Source organism: Nycticebus coucang, chromosome 2, assembly GCF_027406575.1.
Source record: "Nycticebus coucang isolate mNycCou1 chromosome 2, mNycCou1.pri, whole genome shotgun sequence".
Lineage (NCBI taxonomy): Eukaryota > Metazoa > Chordata > Mammalia > Primates > Lorisidae > Nycticebus > Nycticebus coucang.
In genome coordinates this window covers 162,976,384-162,999,389 of record NC_069781.1, presented here as the reverse complement: position 1 = coordinate 162,999,389, position 23,006 = coordinate 162,976,384, and positions in this window count along the sequence as shown.

Below are 23,006 nucleotides of genomic sequence, written 5' to 3'. Positions count from 1 at the left end.
ATTTATCTGATATCTCAGAATTGAAAACTATTAACTCCTGTCTGGTCTGGTCTTATTCACCTCTCTAGGCCTAGGGACAACAGCAAAAGAGATAGGCCTGCAAATTTCCCAGGGTCTACTTCAAGGGATGAAATTAGTAAATGTTTAGTTCCCTTGTCTTTCTTTTCAATTCCCCCAAGCTCACCTGGCCCCTACAGACCTACTTCATAACTTCTTAAAGAGACCACAACACTTACAGCCTAGAGACTAAAGTTTACTCAAACTCTCCCAGGACAGCCTGGGCTTGCATCAATCTAGAAAAAAATCCTTTTAATTCTTACTGCTTTTTCATCACTACAACCGAGCTTCTACAAATCCTGTCCTAGAGTCATCACTCTAGACTCGAACCCACAGACCTTCTAGATGTCCCTGCTTCCACCCAAGGCGAACTTGTGGGAAGCCCAGCCCAACAGGAACACCAAACTCCAACTCACTGCACAGTAGCTTCAAAACTGCGAGCTTTCATATGCTGTGGTAGAAGACATCCTACTCTTCTGGTCCTGTTATACTCATACCTAACTCCCATGCCAGATCTACCCCCTTTTACTCGTGTGGAAAATGTTGTTTCTTTGTTTTTTTATTATTATTTTTTAGAGACAGTCTATGTCACCCTCAATAGAGTGCTGTGGTGTCACAGCTCACAGCAACCTCCAGCTCTTGGGCTTAGGTGATACTCTTGCCTCAGCCTCCCAAGTAGCTGGGACTACAGGCACCGGCCACAACGTCCGGCTATTTTTTTTTGTACTTTGGCTGGGGCCGGGTTCAAACCCACCACTCTTGGTATATGGGACTGGCGCCCTAGTTACTGAGCCACAGGCACCACCTTTTTTTTTTTTTTTTTTTTTTTTTTTTTTTTTTTAAGACAGAATCTCAAGCTGTCACCTAGGTAGAGTGCTATGGCATCATAGCTCACAGCAACCTCCAACTCAGGCTTAAGAGATCCTCTTGCCTCATTTTTTCTATTTTTTTAGTAGAAAGGGGGTATTGCTTTTGCTCAGGCTGGTCTCAAACTCGTGCGCTCAGGCAATCCACCCACCATGGCCCCCAGAGTGCTAAGATTACAGGCATGAGGCACAGGGCCCGGCCCTGTTATTTCTTTGTTCCTACCAATTTCTCTCCAGTGAAATGCCCCAAAACATATTTAAAAGAAATTAGATAATGCAATTAAAGTATACGCATATCTATTTTAATGATGCTAATTCATTTTCTAAGGAGTTTACACATTTAATATTCTGTGATTTGGATCCTATTAAAAAGTGTATTAAGCTAAAATAAAATATTCTAGGAATCATTTTGGTGGCAGAAGAATATTTCAGGCACAGCTAATTGAGAGCACAAATCATCCTGTTTAAAACTGTTCTAAGTAATTATAAATTAAATTGAGAACAAATCTATACTTTCTCATCATCTTTTGCCAAGAGTGAAAGTTGGATAAGGACTCGATTTTTAAGAGAAAGTTTTGAAGTAACCAAAAGTATAATCATACTTTTACAAATATCAAAACTTCTTAGTTTTCTTCATATGATTCTTTTGATGCTAACACACTAGAAATTAGACAATGTTGTTTATTAGAATTGAAAGGTTGGATTTTTAAGAATCTAGTTATTTAATGCCTTTTTTTATTTTTTCAGATTATATAAAGATATGTTGGACAAATACAAGCACTTCATGGGGTGGTAATCATTTATAGAGAGGGGGGGTAGAACCAAGGCTAACACAGTTTGTGTGTAATCACGACCCACTTGTGTTTCATTTTTATTTTTTTAGTTCAAAATATTAAGGGGATACAAAAAAATTTTTTTAACATGGATAGTTTTTATAATGCTCAAGTCAGGGCTGTAAGTGTGCCCATCACTCAACTACAGTGTTCACTGTATCTTTTAGGCAGGTCCTTACTCCTCCCCACCCCCTCCTCCCCTTCTTCACTGCCAATGACTTATTTCTCTCTGTGCTCATGTGTGCCTGTCAATTTGTTTCAAATTATTAAGAGAGTGCATCTGGTGTTTAATTTTGTATTCTTGTGATAATGGTCTCTAGTTCCATCTCGATTGCTGCAAAAGACATTAGTTCATTGATTTTCATGATTGGTTAGTACCCCATGGTGTGTATGTATGTATCTATGTATCTATCTATCTGATCTACCTATATACCAAATGTCTTTTAGATTTCAGTTGATACCACTGGTAATTCCTCATACCTTGATGGTAAACAAGAAAAGGAATAAAAAGCAGGCTCTTATTAGGAAAGGTTGACAATGGTACCTGTTTCTTTTCTATCTGGTTTTTAAATGAGGGCTTTCCTTCAGGCTCTGACCTGAGTCTACTTCCCTACTCTTGACACAAGATTCCACCACGCAGGGCTAGACAGGGAGCCCCCCATTCTCTAGGCTCAGGTGAGCTCAGAGGCCAGACCCCCATTTCCAGACACAAGCAGACTGCCTTCTTTGGGACACACCCTCTGGGTTCTGATTAGATCATGAACTCTGATGGTTCATGATGGTTGTGATGGTTTTTTGGGTGGTTCCATCTTGGGTAGGAGCAGACACCCTAATCCCTTCTCAGGGACAAAAACTGTAAAAGGACCAACTGCCAGCCAGTCTTTATCTAGACTTAAGACCCCTAGATAAAAGAGCCCATGTGGAGACTCTCGAGGGAGTTCTTCAGTTCTTTCCTCCTTTCCGAAGCTCTGATGCTTTTTACTTCCGTACTCCTTTCTAACTTCTAATAAAAGTCCTATCTTACCACTGATCTGTGGTCCCTTGGTTCATTCTTTGAATCCCTGAGACCAAGGACCTACTGAAGAGCAAAATTCTGGTATCACTCTCACTGGGGAATATTATCTAGTTGTATGTCTTTAAGTATCATGTATGATTCTCACGTCTAAATCTAAATGTCCTATTTCTTCCCTAAGTTAAAGGTTTGTATACCTAATTGCCTGCTCTCTTGTTTATCTACTAGAAATCTCAGTATAGCCAAAACAGAACTATTTGTCCTTCACACCAAATTCCAACCCCTTCCCAGATTCTGTTTCAAAAAAATAAAGTCATTATTTACCCAGTGGCTCGGTGACCCAAATGACAATTTCTTCTTCTTTCCTCTATTTTTCCTCACATCTCTTACCCAATCTACTAGGAAATCCTGTCTTTTCCACTTGATCATATGCCAGATTTGGGCCAATTCTCACTATTGTGTGTGCAATTTACTGTCACTGATGGCTGAGACGTTTAGCCACTTTCCTCTGTTTCTATTCTTGCTTCTTCTACAAAACAACTAGAAAGATCAGATGATTTCTTAATTACCCAAATATCTTCATATTGAAAAATCATTGCGAATAATTTTAAAATACAGTAAATCAAAATAAAATAAAATATGGCAAATCAAATTCTTCCCAAGGTGTAGCATAGTCTTCACATACCCTTTTTTTTTAAGAAGCTACTATTTAGAAGAAGCTTTAGAAAAACCTTACTATTGTTATTTTACTTCTCCACTTATACTTTAGAATCAAGGACCATCATATATAACCAGATGGACATTTTGATTGGAATCTGAATTTGTAACATTAGTTCCATAAAATAGCAATTTTTATGCTATTATCTTCCTGCCTGTGTACATTTTCTCCTTTATTAGGTCTTTTGAAACATCATGTACTAAAATTTTATAGTTTTATCTGTGGAATTTTTATGACTTTTTGTTATATTTTTTTGTAAGTACTTGATATTCTCTGGTACTTTTACACATTTCCACTTATAATTGCATTTCATAACCATCTTTGTCTTTGAGAGACATTCAACCACTTTTGTTATATCATTATACCATATCAAATTTCCAATTACTTTAACAATTTGCCTGAATATTCTTTGTAGCCCCTACACAAACGATTGTATCCTCCACTAATAATGGGAGTTTCATGTACTTTCCAACCTCATACATCTAAATTATTTCTCTTTAACTGCTGATAAATTCTACAAATTTTATACTGAGCAACCTTAATTCAATTCCAATTTTATAGGCAAGGTTCCTAACCCTTTTCTATTTCAAATTACACTTACTCTGGATATTTCTTTTCTTTCGTTATCAGATTAAGGAAGGTCTATTTATACTTTGTCAAAAGGTTTGTTTTCTCTGCTCCCCCCACAATAATAAATTAATTTTATCAGGTACTTTTTGCCTGCATCATTTGGAAAGAAATTATGGTCATCCTTCTCTAATAGGTTAATGTATTAATTACAATTTTTCTTTTTTTTCTTTCTTTCTTTTTTTTTTTTTTTTTTGAGAAAGAGTCTCAAGCTACGGCCCTGGGTAGAGTGCAGTGTTATTACAGCTCACGGCAACCTCAAACACTTGGGCTTAAGCAATCCTCTTGCCTCAGCCTCCCAAGTGGTTGGGACTACAGGTGCCCACCACAACTCCCGGCTATTTTTTTTGTTGCAGTTGTCACTGTTGTTTGGCAGACCTGGGCTGGATTCAAACCTGCCAGCTCTAGTGTATGTGGCTGGTGCCCTAGCTGCTTGAGCTATAGGTGCCGAGCCTAATCTACAAGTTTTCTAACATTAAATTATTAATTTTCAGAGGACTTGAGAACACTGCATATGTCAATAATATCAAACTTACTGAATTTGTTATTCAGACTATTTGTAACATTAAAATATTTATATGTTATACGTTTCTCTTAAAGTCTATTTCATATGCTATTAATAAAGCTTTATCAGTTCCATTTTGCTCTAATTTACCCATATCTTTTATTTTTTTACTCAACATTATGTGTCAAGATTTTTTCTAGTATCTTTCTTATTTATCTTCTGAGTTTACTACATTTACATTTATTGTATTTTTTATAATTTAGAACTAATTTTTTTTTATATGTTTGTTAGCCATTCATCTGTCTTCTTTAGAGAAAGTTCTATTCATCTCTCTTGCTCATTGATATAAGGGATTTTGGCTTTTTTCACGTTGATTAATTTGAATTCTCTTTAGATTCTAGTTATCAAGCTTTTGTCTGATTCAAACTTTATGGGGGCAAGACATGATTGCAAGAGGGACTTTACCTAACAATTGCAATCAGTGTAACCTGGCTTATTGTACCCTCAATGAATCTCCAACAATAAAAAAAAAAAAAAAAAAAAATGCAAATATCCTTTCCCATTGTGTAGGTTGCCTGTTTGCTTTGGTTGTTGTCTACTTAGCTATACTGAAGCTTTTCGGTTTATTTAAGACCCATTTGTTTATTTTTGTTGTTGCTATTACCACAGAAGTCTTCTTCAGGCTGATATCTTCAAGTGTTTCCCCAGGCTGATATCTTCAAGTGTTTTTTTTCCATGCTTTCTTTGATGATTTTTATTATTTCATTCCTTAAATTTAGGTCTTTTATCCATCTGAGTCACTTTTGAGGCCTTAGATGGTTGTGAATATTTTTAGTATGAATTTAAATTAAATGACTAATTCATAACATTCTTCCTTTTCCTTCAATATTTTGAAAACAATAATTTATTGATTTAATATGTTAAATATCCTTATAAATTATTATTTCAGTCTTACAGTTTTGTGTGTGATCTGTTTATTCTCTCTATAGAATTTAGTATATTCAAAATATTTTTTAGATTCTTGAATTTCACTCTGAAATATGTCTACATATGAGTGTTTTCCTCGGTCCTTTACAAGACATTTCAATCTGAGTTTCAGACTCAGTTGCCTTTTATATCCTAAGTATTATTATTCTAAAAAAAGTTAATTCAATTATTTATTTAAATACAATTATATTTGTCTCCACTTTTAATTTCCTTCATGTTTTATTTCTGTGAATCCCATTGTCTGAATGAGCATATCTGTACTTCTGTTTCCATACCTCTGAGTTTCCTTTCTAGGATACTTTTGAAATATTTCCATTCTGAGAGATTTCACAGAATATATTCCCTCAAATTAGTACATCATTTTTTTTCTTTACCTTTTCTTTTTCTGAGAGATTTCTCAGAAGATACTCTCTGAATTGAATAAAATTTTCTATTATTTTAATCTATGGCATTACTTTTGATATTTATCTTTTAATGTTTTCTTGTCCTTACTTTATATTACTAATGCCTTAAATCTTTTCATATAATATAGGCAAATATTTATTTTTTTAAATCCATATGTTCTACTATTTTTGTATTAATGAAATATTCAAACCAAAATGCTGCTTTTTCTTTTTTCTACCTAAAAATGGTTATTGTCCTAATTGTTTTTTGTTTTATTTATTTTTATTGTTGTTGTTTTCTTTTTTCAGTATGAGCTCCTTTTCCCTCAGGAGTTTTAGCTTTTCAGGGAGGTGATGTTTATAAGGGAAAGCCAAAAAGATACTGAACTAAGTAAAACTCTTTGTAGGATATGCCCTCTATAGTGAAGAGCTTTAAACACTATGAAACTGCCATTATAACTTATCCTTCCCAATAAAACTACCACCCCCATTCTACCTATGAAAGAGCAGTTTGGAGAAGAAACATTATTATCCTTGCCATGAAATATCCCACCCTAAGAGTTTGCAGGGTGAGGGCTCAGAAGTTACATTACAAAATTAATCAGTCCCTCCTAGTTTTTTCTAGATCCTCACATTATGAGCTTTTGGGCTGCCCTAATTTTATTCTTCCTGAACCTTAACATGAGTCTCTTTAATGTTCCTATTTCTGCCAATAGCCTTTTCAAAGCAAGCTAGGATTTTTCTATCTGTTGTCTCAAGCTCTTTGAGCTTCTACCAATTACTCAATTCCTAAGGCACATTCACACTTTCAAGTATTTGTTATGTATTTAAGTATTCTGACATCAACATCTATATTAAATGGCTGGGGATTTCATAACCACAAACTGCCTCCCTAGAAAAATAGAAATTCATTATCATATAGTTCTGAAGGCTAAAAGATGTTATCAGAATTGATTATTTCAGAAGACTGTGAGGAAAGGATGGGGTCTAGGACTCTTTCTTTAACTTGTACAGAGCCATCCTTATACTCACTTGGTCTTCTTTACAGTAGGAATATAATTTATAATAACTATGTTTCTGTCTCTCTGTCCAAATTTTCTTTCTTTTTAGAGACAAAGTCTTACTTTACTTTTTCCCTTTGGTAGAGTGCCTTGGCATCCATAGCTCACAGTAACCTCAAACTCTTGCAGTCAAGCAAACCTCTTGCCTCAGCCGCCAAAGTAGCTGGGAGTATAGGCACTTGTGACAATACTTGGCTATTTTTAAGAAATGAGGTCTCTCTCTTGCTTAGGCTGGTCTCGAACTCCTGAGCTCAAGCAATCCTCCAGCCTTGGTTTCCCAGAATGCAATTTTTTTCTTTTTATAAAAACACCAGACATATTGGATTAGAGGCCCGCCTAGTGACCTTATTTAAATTGAATTAGCTCTTTAAATATCCCATCTGCAAAGAAAGTCATATTCTGAAGTACTAGAGGGTAGGGTTTCAAAATATCAGTATTAAGGGGAGACAATTCCTCTCCTCCTCCACAAGATGGAGGATAGAAAACATGTGAATGGTTATGTAAGCATCTATCGTTGACTTATCTCATAGTAATCATTACATCTGATCTTCTCAAAGCTTATATATATTCCAAAGGTAGATATACTACTCAGAGATAACCAACAACTCTATTCAAATTTTTCTTAAATTGTGGACAATTTTTGCTTCAGATACTGTGTATGAGACTATAGTTTGTCAATCAGAAGTATCACTTGTGTTCTTGATCAGTATTCCTCGACTGTATGTCTGTAGTTGAGCAAAGCGTTAAATTCCTACATTTAAGTAAGCCTTAAAATCCTACAGCTCACTCCTAATGACTTCGGGTAAAGATATTGTCACACATTTTAGTCTGTGCAAATTTGACTTTACCATGTGCTGTTTTGCGTTTATGCTTTTGGAATCATGGAATATGTCTTTAGCCTTGTAAATTATTTCCCACCTCTGATCTGGATAAACTTATGACCACAATTTTTTTTTGCGGGTGGTTCACCACATGAGCGCATCTATAAATTTTATTCTTACACAATTTGTTCATTTTTATTTCTAAGACAAGCCCTTTTCTTATATTGATTTTCCTTTTAATTCTGCTTTAAGATTCAGGTTAGATATAGAGCATGCATTACTGCTGGACTTGACTCAGTCAGAACCTGAAACACGTGGTCTCACTGATACAGAACAAAGGAAAAAAAATATGTGAAATCAGAACTGTATCTAGAAATTCACATATATGACTGTCTTGGCTACGCACCATCAAAGTTTAGATTGGAAACATCTTTAAAAGCATTGAAGTAAAACAGAATGCAATGATATTAGCCAATTTTGTCATCACCAGAAGGCACTTGAGATGTGACTTTCTGCCTCTCTTGTCAGTGACTAGATGAAATGTCAATCATAATATCCAAATCAGAACCACTCAAGGCACTACAGAATGAAATGTTCTCTCCTGGGGTGAATAGAATTTTCTTGAACTAAGAAAATGCTAAGGTTAGAATATTAACAAGAGAATTCTGATTTGCATTCAGTTTTGATGTGTCTTTTTCTCTGACCCTTACAGATTGATAATACATTTGTTTTTATTAAATATTCTCCACTTCCTTATAAATCCAACCCATAGTGCTATGTTCATAGTACGCTATTAGGGCTGGAGATGTCAATACTAATATAAATATTTTCATTAAAATCAGAAAGGCATATATACACAACTTTTATATTATTTTTAAGTAAAACAAATTTTACTTTATGTGAGAGTTTTATACATGTATTGGAGAACTAAATTGTCAAGGATTTCAGCAGAGTAATTTCTCAAGTATTCAGATAACGATTAAGTTCACATAGTTGATTGGAAATCATAATTGAATTCAAAATGTAGTCTTAACTAATGACAAAGTTTATGATGCACATTACTGTCATCCATTAATAATGTTCACATTGTAAAAAATCAAAAACAAAGACTTACTTGAAAAATATTTGTTCAGAAACATATGTTTTCAATATTGTGAACCTTTTGCAGAGTTTTATACTAATTATGTTTTCTTATAGGATTTAAAATAATTCAATAGCATTTGAGACAAATGCCTTGCAAAAGAAATCTGTCACTACCATGTTTAAATGATTTCATTAAAAATTGTTAAAATATCCTGAATAGCCTTTTCTTTTGGTGAATTATGGCAACTAAAGATATTTTTTTTTAATATCTTTTATGTACAAGTAGGAAAAATAACAGCATATTGTTTTTGGCTAGGAATAAAGAGTAAATTGAATAATAAATATGGATTACTTACCACAAAGCTTACAGTAAGTGCTTCATAAAAATTAATCACTGTTTTGTCATTGTTTTGTTTTCTAAGAACTAAAACACTGTCTTCTAAAATTAATTTTGTTCAAACTTTCAAGCAGTAAGATTTATGTTTAATGACCCACATTTGAACTCCTAACCATGTAGTAAAGTGTTTTTCAACCCTTTTAATATCACGGCACACTTGCACCCATAACTAAACGTCCATGGCATGCTTAAATTGTGTTCATCAAAAAATAAATAAATAAAATAAAAAGAGTGAAAAATAGAATGTACTTTAGTGTTCTTTGAACTTCTTTCAAGAATAATTTAATTAATGATCTTTAAAACATTTTACACACACCTAAAGCCCTCTCATGGCACACCAATTGAAAATCACCGACATAGGCTATTATATATGTGTGTTTGTGTTGGTATGTGTGCATGGCGGTGGTGGTGGTGTTTGTGTGCATGCGTGTGTGTGTGTGTGTTTGTATAAAAACAGATATCACTTGATTAAATTAATTTCCAGGTTCAACACAAGCCAATAGGTTGGATTTAGAATGAGGGCTTTCTACTTCCAACAATAACACTTCCTAGGTTGAATCTACAAGAATTCATCAGAATCAAAGGCATGTTTTACAGCAGAGTCAAGAAACAAACACCAAATGGAGAGAATGACCCAGCACGAGGGATTTCAAAGAATGGAAAGGCATCAAAAGTCTACAGCAAGGGGAATGACATAAAGTAAAAATTAATCCCAAACCTACCTTAGGATGAATTCTTCAAGAAACAAATGCTGCGGTAGAGTTTTACAGCAGGGATTGTATTTTGGGTGTACATCCATGGAGGAGTGGAGGAGGTTGAATCAGCCAGAGGGAGAATGAACCCATGGTACAGTCAGGTTGCAACCATTCCCACAACTAGAATAACCCTTCATAGTTGATCCAAACTAGGGTAAGCAGGAAGGGGCTGTGCTTCTCCCTACCACTGACCAGTCATTGGATATATGTAGTCTACTACCCATCAGAAGGAGTCGTGACCTTGGATGAGGCAGTTCTCTTCAGCTGAGGGCAATTTTAGGAGTGGCACCAACATAGCACCTGGGGAAGTGAGTAGCTCAGATTTGAAGAGAGGAGACAGGTGTGCACGCAACAATATCTGCTATACCATTAGACTTAACTTCAACTCATACTTTTATTGGCCTGCAGCTTCCAGGAGAAAGGAATTGTAGCAAGAAATAAGGAAGAGAGCTGGAAGATCAGATAAACTCATCCTAAAAATATTTTTTTCAGGTTACTTCAGGAAAGTATAAGTTGACCAGATAAATTGGAAATGGTCAGGATTCCGAAACTCCCTTTTTGGGTTATAGAATCATATAATATTATCAGTGTTATGGGTGGGATTTGTCATTGAAGATGTATTAATTAAGCTACTTTGAATTATATTGCTAATGTGCATAGCTGTTCCCAATTACATGATTATAGCTTATAAAGCCAACAATTGAGATCATGTCTTTTTTTTCTTTTTAACCACCCATGGGAGAAAGCAGAGTATTGTATAACTATAAAAATAAGCTTTCATTCTGCAAGAGGATGAAAAACAGAATGAGGAGTACAGACTCCAGCACTGAGGAAACTCATGCAGAAATATACCCTGTAGCTGGATGTTTATTTTATTTTATTTTATATATTTTTTAAATTTTATTTGATTATTAAATCATAGCTGTGTACATTAATGCAATCATGGGGCACCATACACTGGTTTTATAGACCATTTGACATATTTTCATCACACTGGTTAACATAGCCTTCCTGGCATTTTCTTAGTTATTGTGTTAAGACATTTATATTCTACATTTACTAAGTTTCACATGTACCCTTGTAAGAAGCATTGTAGGTGTAATCCCACCTATCACTCTCCCTCCGCCCATCCTCTCCCCTCCCTCCTCTCCCTCCACCCCTTCCCCATATTCTGAGGTTACAACTGGTTTATAGCTTTCATATGAAAGCTATAAATTAGTTTCATAGTAGGGCTGAGTACATTGGATACTTTTTCTTCCATTCTTGAGATACTTTACTAAGAAGAATATGTTCCAGCTCCATCCATGTAAACATGAAAGAGGTAAAGTCTCCATCTTTCTTTAAGGCTGCATAATATTCCATGGTGTACATATACCACAATTTATTAATCCCTTGATGTTTATTTTAAATGATATGACTTGTCTTAGAGCTCCTTTTGCCAAGCAGATTTTTAAATTACCAATGGATCAGCTTCAGAAGCATTCAATTAGGAGGACAGTCAGCAAAGAAATGTGTTTCCCCACTGCATTGGCCAAAGGCTTTCAAATTAGGCATCCCAAGATCATGAATGATGCTGCATAAAAACGTCAGTGAGCCTCCGTCACTCTTAACCTTCAATCATTTCTCCTACGTCTTACAAACTTAAAGGCCAGGGGAATAACCTATGACCCATGCAGCCAAAATAGCATATGCATTTAGACTTAAGACTTGGTGCTTAGACAGATCTGAGTTTGAATCCCAGTTTTTCCCCTCGTTCTCTCTGATTTTTAATAATTTAATTAAATAAATATTATACTTCAAAAAGGGCGCAGCGATGATAACCTAAGGTACTTCAGACAAATTACTTAGCAGCAAAGCTGTTTTAGCTTATTAATGAAGGAATTAATTAATAAGCTATCATTTATAGAACACTTACCATGTGCCAGAGCTGTTCTATTTACATGCATTAACAAATGAAATCCTCCATTCAAATTCATGAAGCCACTGCTATCATTTTTCGTGTTTCATAGGTGAAAAAAAAACAAGACTTAATGAGATTACGTAAATTACCCAAGGTGACTCTGCTAGTAAGCAGCAGATATCAATTAGCAATACTTAGTAACAAGCAGTGGTAATAACAAACGATAAATGTTAGCACTAGTTTTATAGTGCTAGTAATGCCATTTCTCCTACTGTTTTTGCCACAGCTAATTCTACACTGTGTTAAAATACTAAGAGAGAGTACAACCTGGCTAAGGATTATTTTATCATAGGTTCTTCTGGTTAAAGCCTTGCTTTCTCGTGGTGACAGCTCAACATCATATATACTTTGTGATTCTTTCGGGTTTAAGTTATTTTTATATTTGCCCTTTAAATCGTACTGTCTAAAATCTCCAATATATCACTTACGACAAGTATTACTTTATCCACAGTAGATGTGAAGACCGTGGCGCAATGACAGGGAAGGACGTAGGCAGGAACGGCAATCTGAGAAGTGGGAGCTCTGAAATTAGACCTCTGATATTTCGGCCACTGGGTTTCTTATAAAAAAGAAAGAAAAAAATTAACAAACAAGTTTCTCTCTCTCTCTCCTTTAAAATTTTGCTAAATCCATTCGTGGATCGATGGGCACTTGGGCTTTTTCCATGACTTAGCAATTAATAAATTGTGGTACATGTACACCATGGAATATTATGCAGCCTTAAAGAAAGATGGAGACTTTACCTCTTTCATGTTTACATGGATGGAGCTGGAACATATTCTTCTTAGTAAAGTGTCTCAAGAATGGAAGAGAAAGTACCCAATGTACTCACCCTTATTATGAAACTAATGTAGGACCTTCACATGAAAGCTATAACCCAGTTACAACCTAAGAATAGGGAGAAGGGGGAAAGGGGGGGGGAGGGGAGAGGTCGGTGGAGGGAGGGGAATTAATGGGATTACACCTGCGGTGCATCTTACAAGGGTATATGTGAATCCTAGTAAATGTGGAATGTAAAGGTCTTAGCAAAATAACTAGAAAATGCCACGAAAGCTATGTTAACTACTGTGATGAAAATGTGTCAAACGGTCTATGAACCAAGTGTATGGTGCCCCATGATCATACTAATGTACACAGCTATGATTTAATAAAAAAATAAAAAATAACAATAAAATTTTGCTAAATCACAAGAGTCGATTTGCACACCATTTGGACTATGTATTTGAACTGGTATCATATAAAATACAGACTATATGGAATAGATGTCTCACTTTAAGGGCCGTGTGGACTACTTTGTGTTAAGTGGTCCTGCAGGAGAATCTCTGACACTCAAATACGAACAGGGACCTGAGTGACTGACAATATATAGTTACCAGAGAAAACACAGAGCCTTTTAAAATATGTGATCTAATTGGTGGCTTCTAAGACAGCAGGCTCTAGGCTCACACCCTGGGTTCCAGGGTGAATTGCAATAGGCAATCAGTACCCAGCAATGGTTAAAGAGTCTCACAGTCCAAGATGGGGAAATGAATCACCTGTGGGCAGTTCATCAAACCAAGTTACTCTGCTTCACTTCAAAATACGATTTGCTGATCCAGATTAACTTCATTTGGCTACAGAGGGAACAGTCTGATTTTAAGACGAGAGAGTAAAGAGAAAAAGGAGAGCATTTTTGAAAGTAATCCCAATGTTGTGGGAAGAACCCTCGAGCTGGAGGCAAGCCTTTGTAGCTTGAATTCTGGTCCTAGAACTCAATTCGTGTTATTTTCTTGCTCAATTCACTTCAGCCTGTTTTCCTTATGTATAAATCAAAGAGCTTGAATTTAGCAGTTATCATGTGGGCCTTGTCAAAAGAGAATTCCAAATACATTTTCAAATCATACACTTTTGCTGCTCCTGAGAATAGGCAAAAGCCACTTTTTTGTGAAGGAATGATCTAAGTCATTCTAACAGTTTCCTAAACCTCAGTCATTCCCACATCAACTTTATGATTTCTATACATCCATTTACACTATCTTTTATTCATGTTTCTTTATACTGGCTCTTAATTATACTTGCATTTCTTTAAAATTAAATGAAGTTAAATTAACATTGTAAATTGAATTCAAAGTCAAACTTAAACAAAATGTGACCATAAAACCCTAAATTCAGCAAAAGCAAAACATTATTGTTAAACTCAAGCCAAATTACTTAGTAATTTGAGACTTCAATGTATTCTCTCATTGTATATTAAGCCTAACATGTACTCTGTCATTGTATAATATAAAATTAGGGAACTATTGAAGATGCTGAATAGTTACTATTACAAACATTTTAAAATGTTCTTGTTAGTTGATGAAAAGCTCATTTAGAAAAAAAAAGACAAAATTGATGCAATTTATTAAAAAAAAAAACAAAACACTGTCAGGTACCACCAAAAATAATCTTAAGTCCAAGTGATACCATATCTGTGTACTGAATATAAGAAATTCTGTATTTCCTTATCCAGTTAATTTTTTGCCAAGTATTCTATCAGATAAAAGGAGTCTGAGGTTGCAGTGAGCTATGGCCAATGAACGCTAGGCCAGGCAACAGAGCGGGATCCTATCCCACAAAAAAAAATAATAACAAATAAATTAAAAATAAAAATGACCTCACCTGGGTGGCGCCTGTGGCTCAAAGGAGTAGAGCACCAGCCCCATATTCCAGAGGTGCGGGTTCAAACCCAGCCCCTGCCAAAAACTGCAAGAAGCAAAAAAAAAAAAAAAAAATGACCTCACTAGAATCACATCCCAGAACCTAAGAAGTAGGGGAGGAGGGGAATATACATAAATAATTTGGGAGCCAAGTGAAACTATTAAGTACCCTCAGAATAATAAAAAGGTAAATCCCCACCCGGTAAAACTAGGCTTTCTGCATTCTGTTGCTGGTGTATACAAGAAGGAATTACAGGCCCCTGAAGTAGCAGTGTCTGTTTCTTAAAATGCACTATCACAATTTACCTTCAGAATGAATATCTTTTTTTCCAGATTAATAAGTGTCATCATTTCTGAAATGTCTTCTCATCATCACCATTCCAATTCCTTCCATCATATTTTAAGTACCAATTCTCACTCCTTGTTTCTTCCCCCATGTGTTTATTGAAATAGGTATTTATTTATTTTTTTATCTCTTTTAGACTGTTCACTCCACGAGAGAATGGCCCTGCCTGATGTGTTCACAGCTGGGTCAGTGGTGTCCTGGAGCTGGTTTGTATGAGTTCACGAGAGTGAATTGTTAAAATTTCAGGAATTTTGTGATCTGGCTGACATTTCAATAGATTAAAATCAGTTATTTTAAGTGTATTTATGCTACAAGAATCAACAAAAACTACATTTTTCCTGGGGAGCTGGTTGTTAAATACAGGCAATCCCTGAGTTACAAGCATCCAACTTACAGACAACTTGCACTTAGGAATGTAGGCTATTACAGTAAGTTCCCCAGGTACAAACATCTGACTGACGCACAACTTGTATTTATGAACGGAGCCAGGCAGAAAGAGATTTTTCTCTTAGTGATAAACTGTCAGCCTTTTGTTCTATTCAGGCCTTTGACTAATTGAATAAAGCCCACCTGCCTTACAGAGGTCATTTACTTTACTCAGTCTATGGATTTAAATGTTAACCTCAGCATGGTGGCTCATGCCTGTAATCCTAGCAGTCTGGAAGGCCAAGACAGGTGGATAGCTTGAGCTCAAGAGTTCAAGACCAGCCTGAGCAAGAGCAAGGCCCCCAAGTCTACTAAAAAAAAAAAAAAGAGAGAGGGAGGTGCCTATGGCTCAAAGGAGTAGGGTGCCAGCCTCATATGCCAGAGGTGGCAGGTTCTCTGCTGTGTTGAACATAGTAGGGCCTTAATGAATTCCTTGTTGACAGTATTTTGGGAGAATCTAGGGCAGAACTCGGGGATTTTGTTCAGGAAAACAGAGTGTCACATCACTTACCATAGAAAGCACACAGTTATGTTAGCAAATGCTATTTGCATTAATGTTTCTTACCTCTATCCTCTATAAAGACCATGGGTTAAGATTTATTTTTCAAATAGAGGTTATTAGATGAAATGACCTCTGAATGTAAGAATAGCTGTATAGTTAAGAAGTTCATAGTTTGGAAAGTCAGCGTTAACACAGACTGGTGAAGTAATTTTGCAAACTCTTTCCCCTTCCCATAGGTAAGCTTGATGAATGACCATTTCCTTTATTCCATGCTCCAAAATTTTATGGGCCATAGGGAGTGCAAAATCAGAGTTATTTGTGCCTGAAATCAAAAGAAGTATTATCCGGCCATACTTAAATAAAGGAAGTAAAATACCTGAACAAAGCATTTCCAAATACTAAAACTTCTACCCTTTAGAGAAATTTTGATAGTGTTTGCAAATAAATAAGAGCGAAAGAACAACCTCTGTGGTTTCAAAGTAAGGTCAGCCTAGCATCACAAATTATTTTAGGAGCTATAATTCATTCAGAGCTCACTTGCAGTAAAGTAAGAAGTATGCATGATGGCTTAACCAGAGCTCTGTTTAATTTGGAGAAATTTCTAGATATTTACAAGAATCATTAAAACATTCATATCACCACCAATTTGGATAAAATAAATGAAAAGTTTAGTCTAGTCTTCATACACAATTGAGAAAGAGGGGAAGGATCCAAAGCTCCATGTCTGAGTCCTTGAATTTCTATTAATACTCTACAAATGCAGAAACAATCTTTTTCATTTCAAATAAATAAACGCATCTTACACATATATTGATGGATTGTTATCCCAATACTGTTTTTAATAACCTTTCTTAATCATAGGTCCCATGAGATGTAATGCTTCAATGCTTGTCTCCCTAAATTTGTCCTAGACATAGATATATTTTGTATCATTGGTCATTCTTCATTCTAACTCTTGTATTTGGCATATTTTAAAATATTATTGAATTTGCCACATCTTTCACTTCATCTCTTCCCAAGTGTGAGCCACCCTCATTTTTCACCAAATAATCTCTAATACATTGCCTTTATAATTCCCTTTTTCACAGAGCACTAAAGAGTGATCTTTCTAATCAAAGAAATGAGTTGACCCAATAATTCTTCCAAGAGCCTGCTATGTCTGCCACATTCTAAGCTTCTGCCTGTGTCTTATAAGACATTCTTGCCATGGTCACTACCTTGACACCCAGGTGCTCAGGGGTGTCAGGCACTCACACACTCCTTGTATGCCACTCTTCACTGTCAAGGTCCTGCCCCAGGGGCAAGGTCCTTTAAGACCTGTGGAACTGGTGGTGATTGGGGACAAAATAAAGTTAAAAATGGATAAAGATAAACAGACAAGACATAGAATAGAGTTTTCAAAGGTGGGTACACTGCTAGCTTGTGAGACTTCAGTGTTGATTCTGCCCAGCTTTTATTGAAAGCTATTTTCTTATTTAGCTGAGGGGATAAGCTGAGGAAGGGAGTAAAAACATGAGCAGTTTCTGTTAGTAAGCATGTTAGTTCTTATCTATCTGTAATCATTAATTTTAAGGGTCTGGGCAATCTTAAAAAATCTAAAACCTGAGCCTTGTGTGGGGCCAGCCTCCCCTTTGTGGTCACATAAACAGATTCCATGGGGGAGGTTAGACCCCTCTAGTTTCTCTATGAAGCAGACATGATGGTGTCAGTCCTCCTCTGAAGAATTGGTAGAAAAGAAGAATTTTTTCTACCCCTGAAGATCTTTGCCTCTGTGTTTAGGGTACAAGCCCTCTTGGGGCTCAGGCTATTCCCTGGATCTCTGCCCTCGCTATTATACAAATTCCTGCAATGGGTATTTGCTTTGGCTGTTGACTGGGCAGGGGTCAGCCTGGTTAATGTTATTTTTTTTTTTTCAGGCCTTGTGCACAGCTTCTGCTAAAGCCATTGTTCTCCAGAGTGCTTATAGATCAAGCAGCGGTCACTGTATCCCTTATAGGCCAGGCTTCCAGTAACAGTAGAAACTGCCCAGACAAGTAATTTAACTGTTAGTTTAAAAGTAAGCTAGCTAAAGTCTCCATCTTTCTTTGGAGACTTTACCTCTTTCACATTTACATAGATGGAGCTGGAACATATTCTTCTTAGTAAAGTATCTCAAGAATGGAAGAAAAAGTATCCAATGTACCAACCCTACTATGAAACTAATTTATGGCTTTCATATGAAAGCTACAATACAGTTATAACCTAAGAATATGGGGAAGGGGGAGAGGGAGGGGAGGGAAAGGGGAGGAAGGGCAGTGGGAGGGTGATTGGTGGGACTACACCTGCAGTGCATCTTACAAGGGTACATGTGAAACTTAGTAAATGTAGAATATAAATGTCTTTTTTTTTTTTTTTTGCAGTTTTTGGCCGGGGCTGGGTTTGAACCCACCACCTCCGGCATATGGGGCCAGCACCCTACTCCTTTGAGTCACAGGTGCCACCCTGAATATAAATGTCTTAACACAATAATTAAGAAAATGCCAGGAAGGCTATGTTAACCAATGTGATGAAAATGTGTCTAATGGTCTATAAAACCAGTGTATGGTGCCCCATGATCGCATTAATGTTCACAGCTATGATTGAATAATAAAAAAAAAAATAAAAGTAAGCTAGCTAAACTGTTTTTATTCCGCTTTGCTCAGATTATTTCTCTGTTTTTCCTCTTTTCTGAGGGTGTTTTCCCTTGCCAAGAATGAGGACTTCAGTCTTCATCCTCCCTGCACTTCACCACCTCGAACTGCTTCCACCCTGTCAGAGCAATTCATGTTCTCACCACCATTGAACTTTGAATAACCAATCACCCCAAATCAAATTCACTTCCTGTCACTTGTTCATTTACCTTGCTGAGAGCCACCAGTTCTCTGACCATATAGGAGTTGCTGCCTCCTTCTCTGAAAGGCCAGGTGGCTCTCATGTGCCTTGCAAATGTGTCCTCACCAAAGTATCACAATGTGACTGATACCCTTTTTCCCTCTGATACCAAGTCTTTCCAACTTGTCCCTGAGGATAAACTATGGCAGATTCCTATTCAGATTCAATTTACAGATTGTAATTTAAGCCTTTATTACATGTTCTGGAGATAGGAATAGCTTAATAAATACTTCTGAAAGGTGGAAAAAGGAGTTTTGCTATAGCAAACAGTTGTAGAGAACAAGACATAGACCCAGGTGTCTCCTCCCCTCCTCAGGACCTCCTGTTTCTCCTTCACCTTCCTCTGCCCCTCCCCTTCTCCTGCTCCTCTCTTGTTTAGAATCTCATTGAACTTTGTATACATTATTCCCTTCCCACTTTTTATATTAGCAGCCATCCTGATGAACCATTTCCAAAGCATTTTACAGATGCAGGTGGAATAAAAGGAAAGAGGAGAAGTCAAAAGAGAATATGAAACAACAGCAGAAGACTTAACATTCGTGAAACACATGCATTAGGTGCTAGACAGCTTACCAAGAATGTCACCAGCGTCTGCGATTCATCCTCACATCAGCAGTATGTAAGAGCCACAGTTATCATTCCCATTTCACAAAGAAGAAATTCACCGGGAACTGCACCTACAGCTGTGCACCTGCCTCCCAAGGGCACCCTCTTTATGAAGTCAATGAAACCTCTGCTCAGATCATTAGATGTATACAGAGCTCATGAGGGAAGTCTTTGGTTCTTGCCAGAACTCTAGACCTGAGGATATTCTCATAGATGTGTGTTTAGGAATTTGGCCAGGAATTAAAGCAGAAGTCTTTCTTAATCATATCCATGCATTCCCTCTACCCTAAGATAACACTTCCCTCTGTGACCATGCCGCCCAGCAACAATGCAGTGACAAAGAAATGGAAGGCACTTTTTGTTCCAGGGGACACCTCCTAATGCTGCCTAAAACCAGAGCGGATGCTAGGAGTAAAAATCTGTGTACATGAAGCCCCTTCCATACCATGAGATTTTCCTTTTGCTGTGTCTCCTGAGTTTGTTTCATCTGACATTTAGTTTTTCCCAAGGATCTCAAGGCATCTCTCCCTGTCACAGTCAGTTCCATTACTAGTTGCTGAGAGATGAAAGCTGATGCTAATGCACCTGATGCCCTCTCTCTCCTAGAGCTGCATTGATTTTAGGTCTTGCATTGAAATTCCTTTGTCAGATGCTTCTTGGGGAAAGGGATCACTCATTCATTTATAACAGGTGCCATTTCTGGAGTGTTTGAATTTTGACCTGTGCTCTGAGACCTGTATAGGCTTACTGCCATACACAGCATAGATGTATAATAAATATGTGATATTTATTGAATGAGGCTAAGGATATCTGCACATTTATATGATTATTCAGAGAGTTAACTATTTTTCATCTTCATTCAGGTTTTTTAATTTCACCTACCTCTCTGTTCCTTGCATTTAGGGAATGGGTTGTTTTATTTATTTATTTTGTTTGTTTGTTTGTTTGTTTTTAGTTGTCTTAGTCCTACCTAAAATTTGATATTCAGCTTAGGACATCCCTTGTTCTATGGAATCAAACTAAGTCCACATGTCTCTCTCTGTTACAATTGTGTTCTCACCTGGCTATAATCTCTCATTTACTTAAATGTATGGGGTATCTCCAAGCAGCCTTTTTGCTTTGCAAAAGCCAAGGCTATTCAGGCTATCTCTAGACATTTTTTATTGTAGTGGGAACCAAGATTTGAATCAACTTTTTTGTTGTTGCTTGCACAAGTAGATATTCTAAATATTTTATTAAGTTCAATATAAGCATGTTAATTCAGTGACCTGCAGTCCAGTAGTTTGAATAGGACAATTATTCGAGCATCTAGTTGCATGCCATCCATTCAGGTTCTAACTCATGCTGAAGGACCAAAATTTGCTCATTTTTTAAAGTCCAGTACTTTCATCAATGTTTGTTCTAACACTGGTGATTTGCTTCAAATAGAGTAAAAGAAAAACCACGAATTCTTCCTTTCCTCTTTCTATTTTCTTCTTCTACCTCCCCCTTTTCTTCTGCTTTTTTGCCTTTGTTGTCATCTTCATCTTCTAAAGAGGCACCACGAAGGGGTGGATTGTGCAAGAATTTGACACGTAAAGTTCAACATTTTGCTATTAATGGCTGGCTGGCTTTCATTTAAACTCTGACACCATTTATATTCTTATCCCTAAAATGGAAATAGCAATGACTTCATTTTATATCTTAAAGAGTTGCTATAAAGATCAAAATATATTATTTTCCATATTTGTGCTCCAAAGAAATACCTCTGTTAATACTGTGTAGAAGCTCTTTAATATCTATATATCTATCCTAAAATTTCCAAACAATTTCAGCTTCTGTCCAGTTAACAGGGATGCAAATACATGCTACACTACTGTATTTTTATTTATAATTTCCCCTGGATACATGTTTTTATTTCACTAAATGAGCCATTAGGGTGAAAAGCAAGACTTACTTCAACTTGAAGTGAGCTTGATTGAGTTACTCATCTAAATACAACAGAGGAGATTTTAATAGTACTGGGTTACAGTGTTGTAAAATTATGATTTTCAAATATAGCTGTTTTTCCAAATTATCAGTGGAGCTTAGAATAAAAGAAAATCAGATTTCTTGGCCTTCCCATATTCCCACCGGGAATCTGTGTGCAATATCTCCCCTGCTAATTCTGATGATCGATGCTCATTTTTCTTAGCAAATCTTGTATCCTAGAAACTGTATTTTATGCCAGAGTTGTTCTTGGCTGGAGCTGATTGGACCTAGGAAGTCCCCTCACTCAGTGGAGTCAACTAGTTAGTTCAGCAGTGATTTTTCTCTTGAATATATGGGCTAGTCTCATTTGCTAAAAGCAGGAATCTAGTCAGAAATATCCCAGTTTTATCACTCATTAGATGTGTGAACTTAGCCCAGTCACTGGGCTAAGTCACCTTGAGCTTTAGTTTAAGAAGAGATAGAACATACAGAATTCAGAATTTGCTTTTTGTCCTTGTGTAAAATAAATAAAACAATGGAACTGAACTCATGGGCTTCTAAATAGAGGACACCATGATGAGTGAGTGGAGGTGCAAATGCCACTCTGGCTTTTGGGCAATGCTCCTTGGCACAGGTCTGTATATAATTAGTTCAATAAGGAGGCACAAGCTTGGCAATGTATCTGCCTGGAAAAGTTGCATTTTATGACTAATTACAGCCAAGAGGGGGACCTTGTTCTTAATTGGCATGATTGGTCATGGTGAACCTGAGCATATCCTCATTAGCATGTAAGTTTATTGAAGTCTGGAATCACATTAATCTTAAAATGCATTCATTTAATATCCAACCATCCAGCCTTTAAACACGTATTTATTGAGAAATTACTTTGTGATCATCCTGGAACCTGGTTCACTGTCCTTTGTCCCTCATGTGGTAGAGAACATGAATATGCTGCAGTTTATGTGTATGGCTGGTTGCAATTTTTTCTTCATAGACAACTGTCTGAAGGAATATAAATACCTCCCATGCTAAAAAAAGTTTAGCTTCTTCCTTAATCTTTGTTTTCACTTCACGGAATAAAACAGATTTCTGCATCCCTTATGGATGATGTGAATAATAAAAATAGAAGCTACCTCACAGAAGCTACAGGTACCAACAAGTATATTTATAATGTAGATTCATCCATCCAGTCATAATCAGTATTTATGTGAAACTACAATGCATCTGGTTCAAAAGTAGGCAATAGTCACGCAGGTGATTAATTTGGGGCTGCAGCTCTGTAAAGTTTAGATTTAAGGTAAATTAAAGTTGTTTAAGAAATGGACTTAAACACATAAACAATAATAATAGGATTTTAAATAAGATGTAACTATTTATGCTACTTTAAGCTGTATCATCTCTGACCTGAGTTTTAAAGAAAAAAAAAAAAACTTACTCTAAGATTATGGAGAGCCTTTACGAAGCACAGAATTAAAAATTAAATAACAATCTCCTCCCCAAAATATAGGAATTTTGAGAAAAGCTCA